The sequence below is a fragment of the Prionailurus bengalensis genome, chromosome A1, assembly GCF_016509475.1.
Source record: "Prionailurus bengalensis isolate Pbe53 chromosome A1, Fcat_Pben_1.1_paternal_pri, whole genome shotgun sequence".
NCBI classification, from domain to species: Eukaryota; Metazoa; Chordata; class Mammalia; order Carnivora; family Felidae; genus Prionailurus; species Prionailurus bengalensis.
In genome coordinates, this window is record NC_057343.1 from 223,614,499 (window position 1) to 223,630,864 (window position 16,366).

A 16,366-nucleotide genomic window follows, 5' to 3' on the forward strand; every position below is an offset into this window, starting at 1 on the left:
AGTGGTAAATATTGATCAAATAATATGCATATTATTTCTTTTCAATAACCACACTGATATTTGAACATGTTATAATAATTTTATTCCAAGATAAATTTAATAGAGTAATTTACTTAGAATTTTTGCTTATTTATTTTTGTTTCAAAGCATGATATTATATGCAATATGTCAAAATGCCACTTGAATTATACTACGAGTACACACACATACACACATATTCACATATGCTTTCACAAAACATTTTATAAATTAAACACCCGGGTTAGTAGTTTATATGATTGTTTTAGGTATTTTAAAGACAGCTTGTTGTTGGGTGGATTAAAAATAGAACAACAAAATACTTACCTGGCAGGGGAGATACCATGATCACGAAGGTGGTTTTCCCAGGGCGAGGCTTATCCACTGCACTCCGGATGTGCTGACCCCTGCGATTTCCCCAAATGTGGGAAACCCGACTGCATAATTTGGGGTAGTGGGGGACTGCGTTCGTGCTTTCCCCTGGAAAAAAAATAGAACAAAAAAAGAATACATAGATGACGTTTTTAAAATACAATAAATATAAAAAGAAAGAGTAAGGCATTTAAATGTATAACTTAAAATATCTGTGTCAACTGTAAGAATATAACGGCATGTCAACAAATAAGAAATGTGACTAAGATTAAATCATGCCCTTTCGTGGTTAAGAAAAGCATGATGATCCCAAAAGAAAAGCAAGGAAGAGCTCATAGAAACATAATTGATTTAAATACAGAGGGGTGCTTGGCGGCTCAGTGTGTTGTTTCAGACTCTTGATTTCTGCTCAGGTCATGATCTCACAGTTTGTGAGTTTCAGCCCAGTGCCGAGCTCTTCTGCACTAACAGTGGGAGAGCCTATTTGGGATTCTTTCTCTACATATCTCACTGCCCCTCCCCTGCTTATGCTCTCTCTCTCTGAAGATAAACTTTAAAGAAATAATAAAATAAAATAAAATCACATAAAATAAAATACAAAATAAAATAAAATGTAAAATAAAGGAATATTTTATGTTTGCTAGTATTCAATAAAATATCATATCTCACTTATGGGATTAGTAAATATATTAAAAGTACAATAACAGATGCTCTATTATACTTTGTATGGAGTCTAAGTTGTTATAAAGCATTTAGCAAAATATAATTTGGGAGAATATGTAAGAAAAACTGTTAAACAATGAACGTAACCTTTCCTTCCACTTGTAAAGAGATATTTCAAAAAATATTCTGAAATTCTCAGAGTTTTTTATAATTTTATTGTATAATGTGCTTTGTATTTTATTATGAATTACTTATATAATGTTTACAAAATAAAAGAAACACATAGAAAGTAATTTTATTAAAATTGCACAAGAAGGGGCGCCTGGGTGGCTCAGTTGGTTAAGCGTCCGACTTCGGCTCAGGTCATGATCTCGCGGTTGGTGAGTTTAAGCCCTGCGTCGGGCTCTGTGCTGACTGCTCAGAGCCTGGAGCCTGTTTCAGATTCTGTGTCTCTCTCTCTCTCTCTGACCCTCCCCCATTCATGCTCTGTCTCTCTCTGTCTCAAAAATAAATAAACGTTAAAAAAAATTTAAAAAAATTGCACAAGAAATCTGGAAAATGTAAAAGCATACACGTAGTGTTTCAAAATAAAAATAAACTATATGCTTGGGGGAAAAAAAAGCCTGGATGAAAACACATAAAAATAGTGTGTATGCTGGTTGCCTCCTGCTAGGAAAAATAATAATTGTTACAGGAAAATAATTATGACCAAGTTTAGAAGTAATAGAAGCGTTTCTTCCTCCCAAGTTTTTTGTTTCCTGTTTCGGAACAGGTTCTGATGAAAAGAAAACCTACCAGTGATATATTGTAGTAAGACACCAGAAGGTGGTTCTGGGGTTTTTATTGGTTTGTTTGCTTGTTTATTATTTTCCATTATGGATAACGATAAGAAGCTACTGAGGAAGAATTGCTGGCCTCATTTCCATGAGATACTGCAAACTTGATGTTTGTAGGGCCCTTTGTTTAATTTTCACTGTGTGCCACTTCTGTTTCTTCACCTGAACTATGTTTCTTGAAGGCTGAGATGAATGGAGGTTAAAATACGCCTGGGCGGCTCAGTCGGTTAAGCATCAGACTCTTGATTTGGGCTCAGGTTGTGGTCTCAGGGTTTGTGAGTTCCAGTGCTGCCTGGGGCTCTGTGCTGACAGTGCAGAGCCTGCTTGGGATTCAATCTCTCTCCCTCTCTCTCTGCCCCTCCTCAGCTCTCTCTTGCTCTTTCTCTCTCAAAATAATTAATAAACTTGAAAAAAAAAGAACTGCATGGTTGATAATATCATCATTAATCAACCAATTTTACATAACACCCATTTAAAAAAAAAACCCTTTAAAAATTAGCAGTGTTAGTTCAAATATTAAAAATAGAGCATTAGAAGAGTGGCACCTGGGTGGTTTACTTGGTTGAACGCACGACTTTTAATTTCAACTCAGGCCATGATCTCACGGTTCATGAGTTTGAACCCCTGCATCAGGCTCTGTGCTCACAGCTTGAAGCCTGCTTGGGATTCTCTCTCTCCCTTTCTCTCTATCTCTCCCCTGTGTACTCTCTCTCTGGCTCTCTCTCTCTGTCTCTGAAAAATAAATAAACATTAAAAAAATTTACTCTGATCTACACAGTAGTAAGAAGGAAATCCCAACACTTTCCCCAGTTCTCACCAATTATGTCATCTTCTTTTTGGTCCTACACATCGATGATGATGATGATGATGATGATGATGATTTTGCATTGTCTTTGGTGTTTACCATGGGATTTGGTCCATAATTCATAGACAGACATGTGTTATCCATGCTTAACAAGTGCCTAAGATTTGAATCTCTGAAGAAATCACAATAGCTTACCTCAGCTGTCCTTTTGGGACTGGAAACAATTTTATTGAAGTCCACAATTGTCTTTCTGTGCATATAAAGGAAAATAAAATGATGCATCTCTTTTGGTCATTTGAGATTATAAATATTCGTTTAAGAAAAGCTATTTACAGTGTGTGTGTATGTGATGGGGAAATACTAGTTTTTGACTGAACTTTAGACTAATATAGGTATGCAATTTTGTATTCCAATCAAATAAATATCTAGAGAAAGCATATGCCTAAAAGCCAAATTGAATCATTTAGATAGTAAATACTAGATACTCTGTAAAAAGCATAAATTGTTACAAATTAGAGTACTTAAGGTCTATCTTAAGAAGAAGATAAAATTGAAAGATATGTGCAGTCAGGATTGATATAGGTGAATATATATATATATATATATATATATATATATATATATATATTTCCTGTGGAAACCAATTCTGCAAATATACACCAGGTATTAAAATTGGTGCATTTATGTATATCCTCTTCTAACAACTCTGCAAGGTGCTCATTATTATTCCATTTCATGCAAGGAAGTTAAATTTCAGTGCAGTTACATGGCTTTCTCAATTCATAGAGCTATGAAGTTTTAGACCTGGAATTCAAATATCATTCTGACACAAAAACCATAATATAGGAACTGAAGTTTAGGATTTAGGCATCTCAGTTGTGATGAAAATAGTAGTGTATACCTATAAAATATAGTAAGTCCCTAAACAATGGAAGTGGCAAAGGGGAAGAAGAGAAACATTATATATGATACCCAAGGAAGTGATACTTATTTTTTCCTCAGAAAGCTCAGTTTTCAGTACAGAGAACCATCTGTTTGTTCAATCTCAGTAGAAAATTAAACAAGCACACAAGTGAGAAAAATCTACAAAATTTTTCTCTTAAATATTCTCATTAATAACTCCTCATGTAATCCATCAGAAAGATTTTCATATTCTATTTACAAAATATAGTTTTCTCTCATCATATGGGTCAAAAGCACCCTTGAAACACAAAGTGGAATAGTTAAATGCTGTCGCATGAGGGCTTCTATTCCATTCTCCCTTTTAAAAGAAGGGGATAATAATTGCCATCCCAACCTATTCAAAGACCCCAACCAATTTTGCTAGCAAAAGACCCTAAAATATCCATATAACCATTATTCTGGAAACATCGCACCTCTGGTAGTTGGGATTTATGTACTCCCAGCCTTAGACTTTTAGGTTTAATCTCTTTCAATGTATTTTATTCTATCAAACCTATTTCTAATGTGTGAGCCTCTCTATGTCTCTCAGGCTCAGTTGCTTTCTTTTTTCTTTCTTTCTTTCTTTCTTTCTTTCTTTCTTTCTTTCTTTCTTTTTCTTTCTTGCTTTCTTTCTTTCTTTCTTTCTTTCTTTTTTTATTTCCTTCTTTTTAAGTTTATTCATTTATTTTGAGAGAGAAAGAAAGTGAAGGGGCAGAGAGAGGGGGAGAGAGAGAATCCCAAGCAGGCTCCACCCTGTCAGCACAGAGCCTGACATGGGGCTTGAACCCACGAACCACAAGATCATGACCTGACCCAAAATCAAGAGTCAGATGCTTCACCGAATGAGCCACCCAGGCATCCCAGCTCAGTTACTTTCTTTACTGATTCTTGCAAGTGCTTAGAAGATATTTTTTACATTTTATTAATGTAGGAAAGATTATAGCCACATGAACAAACTATTTTAAGAACTAAACATGAGATTGATTCTAATGGGGAGGATAGTAGCACTCTGTGTGCAGAGCTGTCTACATAGTTTCCCCCAAACATGTACACAACTAGATGTTTTGATGACCATAAACTGTGTAGTTTGAACAACAGAAATTTATTCTTTCATAGATAAAGACTGGAAATCTGAGATCAGGGTTCCAGTGGGCTTGGTTTCTGGTGAAAGCCTTCATCCTGGCTTATAGATGACCACCTTCTCACTGTGTCCTCACACACCTTGTGTGCACATGGAAAGACAGTCAGTCCTGATCTCTATTCCTCTTCTCATAATCTCCAGTCCTATGGGATTATGGTTCCACCCTTATGACCTCATTTAACCTTATTACCTCCACAAAGGCCCTATCCTCAAGTATAGTCACATTGCGGGTTAGAGCTCCAGCATACGAACTTTGCAAGACGCAAACATTTTGTCCAGGACATTTCTCCCCAAAATTCATACCCTCACATGCAAAATGCATTATTCTTGTTCCAACAGCTCCAAAGTTTTAACTCATTCCAGCATCAACTCTAATTTTTTAAAAAAAATATTTATTTATCTTTGAGAGAGAGAGGCAGAGAGTGCGTGAGCAGGGGAGGGGCAGAGAGAGAGGGAGACACAGAATGCGAAGCAAACTCTAGGCTCTGAGCTGTCAGCACATGAACCACGAGATCATGACTTCAGCTGAAGTCAGATGCTCAACTGACTGAGCCACCCACATGCCCCATGTCAACTCTAAATTTTACACTCTGAAGTCTCATCTAAAAAATGTCATCTAAATGAGATATGCAAGAGACTCATGATCTGATTCACCTGAGGCAAAATTCCTATATAGCTATGAAACCAGAGAAGTTGTGAGCTTCTATGATACAATGGTAGGACGAGAAAAGCATGGGCATTCCCATTTCAACAGGGAGAAACCGGAAAGAAAACAAAGGTGACCTGTCTCCCACAAATCCAAACATGAGTAAGGCAAATTCCATTAGATTTTAAGGCTGGAGAATAATCCTCTTTGGTTTGGCCATTAGCACTCTAGGCAAACCGACTGGAGGAGTAATGTCACTCTTTCAGCTCTGCAGCATTTCTGTGACACTTCCGCGGTCCGTGAGGGTCCTGCTCATGCAGTGGCCTGTGAAGGCAGCCTTTCTCTGTGACACTGGACTGGATCTTCCCAGGCCACGGAAACAGGTGGCCCCAGCCCTGGATACTGAGGAGGAAATAGCACTGGCCCTGGGTCTGTGGTGGAATTGGTAGTCTTGATGATCCCTGAGTTGACTTTAGGGTTACATCCTCAATCCATACATTTTTGGGGAAAACAAACATTCAGTCCATAAAACCTGAAAATTCAAATTCACTATAGCGTGTTTTCAACAGACATTGTGAATTTTGGACAACGGTTATTTCAAATTTGTTACAGGAAAAATGCAAAGGGTCAGAGTTCAGAGCGCCAGAGGTAGCAATATATCTATATCTGGATATCTATGTATTTTTCATTTCCTTCCATGTCCATCGCTCATTGGGACTTACAAGACAGCCTCCAGACTTGTCTCTTCAATATTTACACTTATCAGTGCCTTATAATTTAACTTATAAAGATACTGTGACATTCTTCACAAGTAATAACCTCAACATGATCTAGCTACTAACCTGCTCGTTCTTGAGGTCCCACTTTCTGCTGGCCCAAGTGGCCCTCTTACTTGAGGTATTCACTCAGTCACAAAGTGATTCTGTAAGCTTGCCTTTCCCTCTTGTTTCCCTTTACTTCAAGGACTATTTTCTTTACATGGTTGATTCCCCCTGTGCATTCAGTTTTCAGAGTGCCCATTCCAGAAGCACATATCATGATTGCCACCCTCCATGCCCCCATTCCCCCAACATAATATGCTCCACTCTTGACCTGCTTTTTTCTGTGTTTGCAATTTTATGCCATCATTTTTCTCCCATATTTAACTGAGTATAACTACCACTTCTGTTTTACTAACTGCTTTAATACAAGTGCTTATCACAGAAAGGTTGGTACATAATACATAGTCAATATATATTTGATAACAAATTTAAGAAGGCACCGACTGATTACATATTGAGCAGGTGGGTTTCTAAGGCATTTGGTTGTTAATAGATGTAGTGGGAAAAAAGCAACTTTAAAAACAAAAACAAAAACAAAAACACTAAAGAGATTAAGATCCAAATGAGTATGTCCATTGGTAGGGTTAATTGTGAAATTCAATGGGCTAAAACTTAAGATTCCTGTTGGAAATGTTCAGCAGATGGGTTTAGATAAAGTAAGTTCTGAAGGTGTTTCTTCCTTTTTTTTCTTTTTTGTAATGCAAATGATGACTTAAGTTTTCCAAGATGGCTATCTGAATAAACACATGGCCCACCACTGCCTAGATAAAAGGTCAGGCCACCTCTGTCCACTGAGGTTCCTTTGTTTTAGAGATCCTGGTTAATTTTGATAACTGACCCTTTGGGCCATTTGTGTTTTTGTTGTTGTTGCTGTTGTTGTTGTTGTTGTTGTTGTTGTTTTACCTCCCATGCTTTAAATCCCTGCCAAGAAACCTGGCAATAAAATCCTCAAACCCCATAAAGTCAGAATTCCAAGTCTTTATTCCTTTTTCTCTTTCTGTTTATCTGTGACATCCTGTATGACCCCAGGTATAAATTCCAGGATTTGTAAGTAATAAACCTTTTTTTTTTCTTTCAGTTTCCTGATGGTTATTGCTGAGGGTATCTTGCAATCATAATAAGAACCACAAGGAGGGCAGGTGCCTGGCTGACTGAGTTGGTAGAGCATGTGACTCTTGATCTGGGATAGTGAGTTTAAGCTCTATGTTGGGTGTTGAGATTACTTAAAAATTAATGAATAATAAAAGAACAGCTGATTCTCAATACCTTACAGTTATGTTTTAAAGACAAAGCCACAAGGACAGTTCTCGCTATAAAAATGATTATCAATAGGCTGAGAATGGGGTGCCTGGGTGGTTCAGTGGGTTGAACAAGCGACTTTTGATTTTGGCTCAGGTCATCCTCTGGTTGTGGAACTGAGCCCCGTGTGGGGCTCTGTGCTGAGAGTGGAGCCTGCTGAAGATTTTCTCCCTCTCTCTGTCTTTCTCTTTCTCTCTCTCTCTCCCTTTGCCCCTCTTCTCTGCTTGCGAGCTCTCTCAAAAAAAAAATTGAGAACAGCACAAAAAAGGAAGATAAAGTGGATTTGAGGATTTTCAAACATGATTTATCAACAATATCAGCTTTAAAGAATACTATTTACTAATTACAAGCATTCATTGCCTATCAGGCAAATAGTCAAATAGTTTAAACATATGATGCCAGCTCATAATGATAGCCTTGTGATTGGTTTCATAGTTCTTCTGTGGATAAGACAGTTGAAAGTCACTGAGATAAAATTTCTTTCTTAGGTCCTAGATCTGGAAACAGTAAAGGTTCCTGAGTGTTGGGTCCTTCTGACAACAACTGTTTTAGCATTTAGCTCTATGCTATCATTCCTGGGGGTAAGGGATTAAATAACAAAATACCCTAACGCTGGAAGCATTACTTTGAAATATTAAAAAAAAAAAAAAACTAGCAATAAAAGTTCAGAATTTTAAAAGTACTGTCAAGTTATCTTAGGTGATCCTCATAGCAATTCTGTTGGATATATGGGGATCGTGACAATGAAAAAGCCTTAATTGGGATTCTGACTTTTTGATTCCAATTCTCCCACCTACTACCACTGACAGTTCTAAAAGATGATATATTTTTAATGAAATTGGATTTGGAGCACTGTCATTTCCTATTTACCTGAAATGTACCAATATAAAAATATGAGTATTCATTTGATGGGAAGAGTGGTGCCAGAACATTCCTGCACATCAGAATCACCATGGGAACATAAAAAATATTGATATCCATGATCCCTACCCTAAGCAATTCTATAAGAAATTTTGAAATATGGCACAACTCAGAATACAAAAATAAATGCAAACTTTCAGCTTCACCCAATCTTTAAGAACTAATGACAAATTTGTGAAAAACTTATTTGAAGTACTCTGTCAAATACTTGCCATTTGGCAATCTACTTAAGAACAACGACCAATAAAGAACTTATTTCTGTGTACATTTATATATATATATATAATCTCTTTCTTTCTCATATTGGATATGATTCCCCTTATGCTGAGGCCAAATTTTGTCTTTATTGTCTATTTTACCATTGAGTTATATCATTGGAAATGTAGTGATAACAGGATATAGAATAGATATTTATATTCCTTTTAATTAAAGATATAGGAGATTCATAAAGATTCAATTGTATGTACCAGTTTAGGAACTAATTGTTGAACACATTACAGGTTAAACACTGCAACAGATGCTAGAAATACGAAGTCAAATAGTATGTTATCCACATCCTTAAGAGTCTTAAATACAATGAAAACAAAATTCCATTTAATTGTAGAGGGTAATATTAAAGAAGTCTACACAGGGTACTCTTGGAACAAAATATAAGATAGGGTTAGGAAAGGAGGCTGGTATCTGAGTCAGAAGAAATCATGGGCTTAAACATGAAAATCATACAACTAGCTACTGGTAAATAAAGATTAGTAGTCACTGCTTAAGAATTTACTTCCAAGATTTCTTATTTATTTGAATGGATACAGGAGTGGGCTGCGGTAGCTTACATGATAAAACTAGAAAACAGCACTTGAGGTGAAAGAGGAGAAGGAAATCCTCAAAGAACATTTTAAGATAAAAGAGACAGGTTTTGTGATATATAAGAGGATGACAATGAGGGAAAAGAAAAAAAAATGAATCTGAAAAACTAAGCCAGATAAGTGAGAAAAATCTGTGTTCTCATGGAACTTGGGTGGAGTATTGGATATTGGGGAGAAACTGTTTCTTCAATGTCATCACTTAAGAAATCCATATGTATGTTCCAAGTAGATTGCAAAAATTACACCGAAGGCGTCTTATTTTATTTTTAATCGCTGACCTCACCTATTGTTGCTACTGACAAAGCACCAATAAAAACACCCTGGTTCCCTACCCAGGTTCTAAACTATTTGACAGATGAAAAAAGGAAGGGTAGATGAGGTCAAAATATCCAACAATAAATAGAGCAGTATGTCATTGGAGTATGAGAGCCTAAAAGCACTTCCGGAATCTGGACCTCAGGACAAGACAGCTTCACCCACCCAATGGCAGGATGAACAGGAAAATTCCCCTTATGTGGTACCTTCTTCCCAATAGGAAAAATGTGGAAATGAATTGGTCATTTGTAGGTCCCCACCCCCCACCGAGTATATGAATTAGATAAACCACTACCCGCTCTGAGATACAGAGAGACGCTAGGGGCAGAATCAGTGAAAATTCTCTCTAATCCAGAGACTATGTCCTACATTTCCATGATATCTCTGACTTTTCGCTTATTACTTTTGTCTACAAAGAATAACATACTCACCTAAAATATGATCATCATTAAAGATGTTGATTTTCCCACTGCATACAAGTTCTGGTGGAAGGTAGTTCCAGTGTATTCACTTCAATTGCTCAATAATGAAGGAGTTTAAATTCTTGCAGTTTTCTTGGGTTAACTCTCCGGAGTTAACATTGTTCCAATAAAGCTGCTTCTGCTCCTGTCTTCATAAGACAGCATCCCCTGTCCCAAAGCGGTCTTGTATTTATGTTTATCTATGTTTGTTTTAATTAAGTTATTATAATCTTTCCCAGAAGCCCCATATAAGGTATCTTTTGATGTCTCCGTGGCTAGAATTTGGCCATTTTATCAACCCTAAACTAATAACAGATAAAGGCGAGTGGAATTAAACTCTGAAAGCCATCAGAATTTATTCCCTGGAGCTGTTGGAGAAAATCATCATTCCTGACCTCATTGTTGCTCTCTGCATATGTGAAAAGAGGAAAGAAAATCACAGATACTTTGGCAGGAAGTTAAGAGATTGAATAGTGTTTATCAAATCACCCTTTGCTGCTCCCCCCTCCCCATTTATTTGCCTTCTTAAAATGCAGATTTAGGGTTTTGGAATAAATACAATATTATTAATGTATGAATAGAGCGAAATGCTGAAGTCTGCAAATATCGTTTCATGCAAATGCAAAGCATTCATATAATTCAACTTTAGGTTATGTTACATTATTCTAACATAAATGAAAACTGAAACAGTATCAAAATCAATTTAACCGACTAATCAAATGGAATCTCTTAGAAAAGTAGTGTTGCCTACACAATTGAATTCTTGAATCATTTTATCCTTTATGAACATCCTTTATCCTTTTCTTTTTCTTCAGGCAGTCTTGTAAAACAATCATCTAATATAAAGTAAAATCTTCTTTGTACTGTATCAAAATGAAGATCGATATCTGGAATTCTGTAGTTTCTACATAAGCAACTAGAGGAAGTTTCCACATACATTATAGTAAAATGTGGCACAACTCAATATTAATTAACATGGCACCACATTATGACTGATTAAAATATTTGATCAAGGAACAATATAGTAGCTGCCTTCATCCTTCAAGCGTAAATATAAAAAAAAAAGAAATTACCTTTTGATTTAAAAAAAAAAGAAAAAGGCTTTGCAGAACGTATTTAATTGGTGTGCTTTAAACAGGATGTTGCAAATGTTCAGCATACCATGCAGTTAGGTGATTACCACAGTTCTGTGATTCTTAATTACCCATATGAAGGCCAAATGAATCAGTAGTCAAATGGGGACAATTATCGCATTTACAGAAGAACATGACTCTCTCGTTGGAGTTTTCTGCAAGCCTCATTTGCTATTACAAAGTCAGTAGTAGATCATTTCAATACAAATGAGAATTGGATGATGCCATAGAAACTAAATGTCATTGGTTTGGGGGATGGAGACAATATGGTAGAGAGTCACAATTTCCCCCCAAGTTTATTTTGGCAAATTTCTGGGTACAGAAAATGTGGAACTTGAAATTAAAATAAAAACAATTTCCTTCCAAAAGGCTTAGTTATGGGAACTGAAACTCCTGGTACTTATAGAGTATACTAAGATCCATCATTTCATTAAGGCACAAGGAAAGAAGGAAAGTTCAGGAGGGCTGCCAGCGGTAAATCGTCATCTTTGTTGCCTGGCTACGTATGTTGAAAATACAGACATTGAGATTTTTCAGTCTGGAGCAGCTGTAAAAATGCAGCTCACATGTCCCAAATGTCCAGCTGAATTAAACTCTCTCCAGCAATTGGCATATGTGCATGCAGTTAAAAATCAAAGAGAAATATAGGCGTTTTCTTCTAATAATTATGCTTTGCTATTAATCAAAAGTAATGACGCTCAGCAGCACTGCTTTAGTAGAGTTATAAAGATTAGAAATATAATTGACTCACTGATGCCTTGAATGTCCAAAAACTTCTCATGAGTCAGTATATTAAATGTGTAATTATAGGCAGCGATGATTCTTTTTCTGAGACGTGTGCCGGCAGTGGTTTGGATGGCAGAAGCACATAAAAGGACTAGGAATAGCTACATGACTCATGTTTTCAAATGAATGCCTCTTTTCCTATGCAGCAGATGAACTTTCCCAAATAGCCACTAGGACCAGATGCTGTTCGGTTAAACTTACGCTACGAGAAGACCCCACATAATTTGTATGTCAGTAACTCTCAAGGGGATGGATACTTCCTTTCATAATAACCACCCCCAAAAAAGTCCAAACTCAGCTCAAACACGAATACACACATAATGCCACTACCACCAACACCCCGACTTCCACCAAGAACACATATTCACACATACATACACACGTGTATTTATTGTCTCTCTCTCTCTAACACACACACACACACACACACACACACACATACACACACCGTCAATGAACACACAATTCTTTGAGAAAGCTGGCAACCAGAAAACAAGATTGAAAGGACATTGAGGCTCTAAGAACAGTAAAGCCATTTGTAGTTTATGTTATCTAGGATCTGAATTTTGGTCAAACCACCCATGTTTATATTAACTTCCTCCTCTCCCCATCTTTATATCTCTGTCTCCTTTTCTTTTTAATTAAACCAAAATAAGATTCTCAAATAAACATTTCAGTGTAATGACCACCTTCTTGTTGTAGATCTAGCCATTTCAGGATTGATGGACTCTATCTTCGTTGCCGTATGATTTATGATTCCAATCGTTGCATAACTCATCCAACCTTAGTAAGATTTCTACAAGAAAAGTAAAATGGAAACATAGTGAGACATTTAGAATTAAGCATATTTATTGATTTAAATATTCTCTCTATAGGAGTAGAACTCAAAAGAAGCATCTATTGTTTTGTACATCTCTTATAATACCTATGATGTATCGCTGACACAAATAATGGGTTCATTGAATGACATGGATGCAATAGTGTGTGAATTTAATAACCAATTTTATTATTTCTGCTTTGACAATTTGTTCTTTTTACACTTCTGCATGACATAAAAAAATGGGCTCCTTAGCTTTGTCAGTTATTTACAATGATTACATAAATGTTCTATTTGTTTGGGTTTTAAATAAGTCAATACTCGTCTGAAATAAGTCCAGTTTAGTCCAGGGTAAATACTGAATATTGTAAACTCTCATCCAATTTAGCCCTGGCTCAATTTTTTAAGCTTGGGGGAAGAGTAGGAACATAAAAAAAGCTACAATTTAATGTGACTGGTTTTCTTATCATCCGAGCTGCCAGTGTTGGCACTTAAACAAACTCCTTGGACAATACATGCAAGGACATCATTTGTCGCAGTTATTTTGGTTCTAGCATTGCTTCAGGCTAGTGCCTTGTCATGGTTATTGTAGTCCCCTCTGACAATTGGGGTCTCATCCTGTCTTCAGGCTGTCTTCCGGGACACAGTACTTTCTCTCCCTCTTTATTAACATTTCTCTCCATATATGCTGGTTTCCAAAGGAACAGACATTTGTTTCTCCATCAGTGGCAGCACAGCCGACTCCTAGGGAAACCTATGCTTTACTTGCCCCAGGGAAGAAGGAATTCTATCCTTAGATTTACTGGATGAGAAGTCAGGTATGGCTTTCCCACATCCATCAATCTCTAGGACACCCATGTCGGCTTCTCCAAATGCTTTCTTTGAGTGCCTCTCCACTGAGTTAAAGTGCAATCTTGGGATCCCTTCTTGTCTTTCTCGCCTCCAAAACCTGGAGAGAATTGCAAATACACTGAAAATCTCTGCACTAAATTCCTCTGCTCCTCATTATCTTCAACCAGAACTCTTGTATAGAGTTTTGAAAGATGGACGAATGCTAGCCATGGCAACTTTACAAAGCCCACTGATCACTGGTTCAGCACTGCAGTTTCTACTTAATTGCTCTCTTTAGGACCACAGCCCAACTAGATTTTGTTAACATCTTTTTATATTAAACTGGTTAAACTTTGTTGACCATTATATATTATAGGAATTCTGCTAAGCACTTTACATATGCTATTTAATTTAATACTCATAGCATCCATATGCTGACATTATGATTCTTTTGTAGATGACAAAAACTAAGGATCAGAAATATTATAAATCATTCAAGATCAACCATTTGCAAATGGCGGAGCCAAGATTAGGCCCTTTGTTTCTAAGCCTTAGAAAAAAAAAGTTGAAAAGATCTGACATCTTTTGAATACTTCCTGTGAACCAGGCATTGTTCAGTCTTTTACATTTGGTTACCTCACTTACTTTCCCAACAACTAAGTGGAAAATATATTATTCTCCTTTACAGGGAAAACAGAGAGTGATTATATTCACTTTCCAAGGTCATAAAGTAAATAAGCATGCAACCAAAGTGATATTTTTAAAAAAATATATAAAACTTGTGCACAATTACATGATTTTGCCTTTTGACAATTATATCTTGTTTACTTCACTGCAAAGTCTGCCTATTGCCTTAAGCTTTTTCGCAATTGACTACTTGTATTAAAGTGGGTAGGCAGAGATTTTCTACGATATGATTCATGCAAAAGCAGCAACATTCATCAGTTTATTCACAGTACCAAGAATTAATTTAAAACTCAATCAGACACTATGAAAACATGTAAACCATCATAAATAAGATTTTGTATACGTCTTGATCAGCTCACAATTCCATAGGAGACAGAGACAATAACATAATTACATTACCCTGCTGAAAGGATGTATTAGAACTTGGAACAATTATGACTATGGGAGCACTGGAACAGGGAACAAGTGGCAATGTGGCTATTTGAGGTGAGCGGAGAACGTGTACAGCCTAGACAACAGGACTGAGGTGGGAACGTCAGAAAAGTAATAAGGATGAGAATAGGAAATGGTAAGTAATTTGGTATGACTGTGGCATTGAAACAAGATTATGGTGGCCACAAAGGAAAGAAAAAGTAAATTCCCCCAATATTTAATTTTTTTCATTCATTTAACTGGTCATCTATTCTTTCAATCATCTCTTTGGCTTATATGTCTGGAGTTCTTGCCAGCTACGAGGGACAAAATGGAACCGTAATGTCTTTGCCACTACTTTCTTGGAAGTGTCATGAATGCTATGAGGACTTAGGAGGCAGAGTCAGAAGGAGATTTTCTACATGTATTGGACTTCACAGAACTGCTTCTTTCAAAGTCTCGGGAGAGGCCCTAGGAATGTGTTCACATGGACAGTTGATTCTAATTAAAAAAAAAAATGAACACACTTTTTTAGAGCAGGTTTACAGAAAACTTCAACAGATAGTACAGAGAGGTCCCATATACGCCATCTGCAACTTCCACCTAAATACAGTTAACCTATTTTTAATATTTTGCATTAGTGTGGTATATTTGTTGTAACTGATAAACCGATACTGATGCATTATAATTACCTGAAACCCATAGTTTCCATTAGGGTTTATTCTTTTTGTTGTATAGCTCTATGGGTTTTCACAAATGCGTACCATGTATCCACATGCAGGAACTGTGCAGAGTAGTTTCACAGCGTTAAAGATCCTCTGAGCTTCGCATATTCATCCTTCTCTACCTCTCTTCCGAATACTTAGCAACCGATGTTCTTTTTGTCTCTATACTTTTGCCTTTTCAAGAACATGATATGGTTGGAATCATACTGTATATAACATTTAGACTAGTTTCTTTCCACTATGTCTTCAATATCCGCTCACACCTTTTTGTGGCTTGATAGCTCATTTAATTTTATCACTGAATAATATTTCATTATCTGAATGTCCCACAGGTTAACCATTGACTTATTAAAAGACACCTTGACTGCTTCCAGTAGATGTCCCACAGCTTCACCAGCATTTGATATTATTAGTTTTATATATTTTAGTCATTCTGTTTCATGCACAGTGGTAGCTCATTGTTGTTTCAATTTGTAATTCCTTAATGACATAGAATGTTGATTCTATTTTTGATTGTTTATTTTTATCATCTGTATATCTTTTTTGGTGCGATATCTATTTATAACATTTGTCCATTTTTAGTTGTTTTTTTTGTTTTCTTGTTGTTGAATTATAAATATTCTTTATATATTTTGGATACCAATCCTTTACCAGATACATGTTTTATAAATATTTTCTCTCAGTATGTGACTTCTCTTTTAATTTTATTAGCGGTATCTTTTTGCAGAGTAGACAAGTTTAATTTTAATTAGTCCTAAGTTATGTTTTTTTCTTTCATAGATTGTGCTTTTGGTGTTATACCTAAAAACTTATCATCAAACCCCAAATCCCTTAGATTTTCTCCTATGCTAGATTCCAGAAGGTTTACAGATTTGC

The 16,366-nt window shown here is 36.3% G+C and overlaps 1 non-coding gene across 1 annotated transcript; it reads left to right on the top strand.

Moving 5' to 3' along the window:
• Positions 1 to 337: 337 nt before the first annotated feature.
• Positions 338 to 501, top strand: LOC122496836. The gene has a single exon (XR_006300961.1). It is a non-coding gene; the product is annotated as a U1 spliceosomal RNA (small nuclear RNA).
• Positions 502 to 16,366: the final 15,865 nt, after the last annotated feature.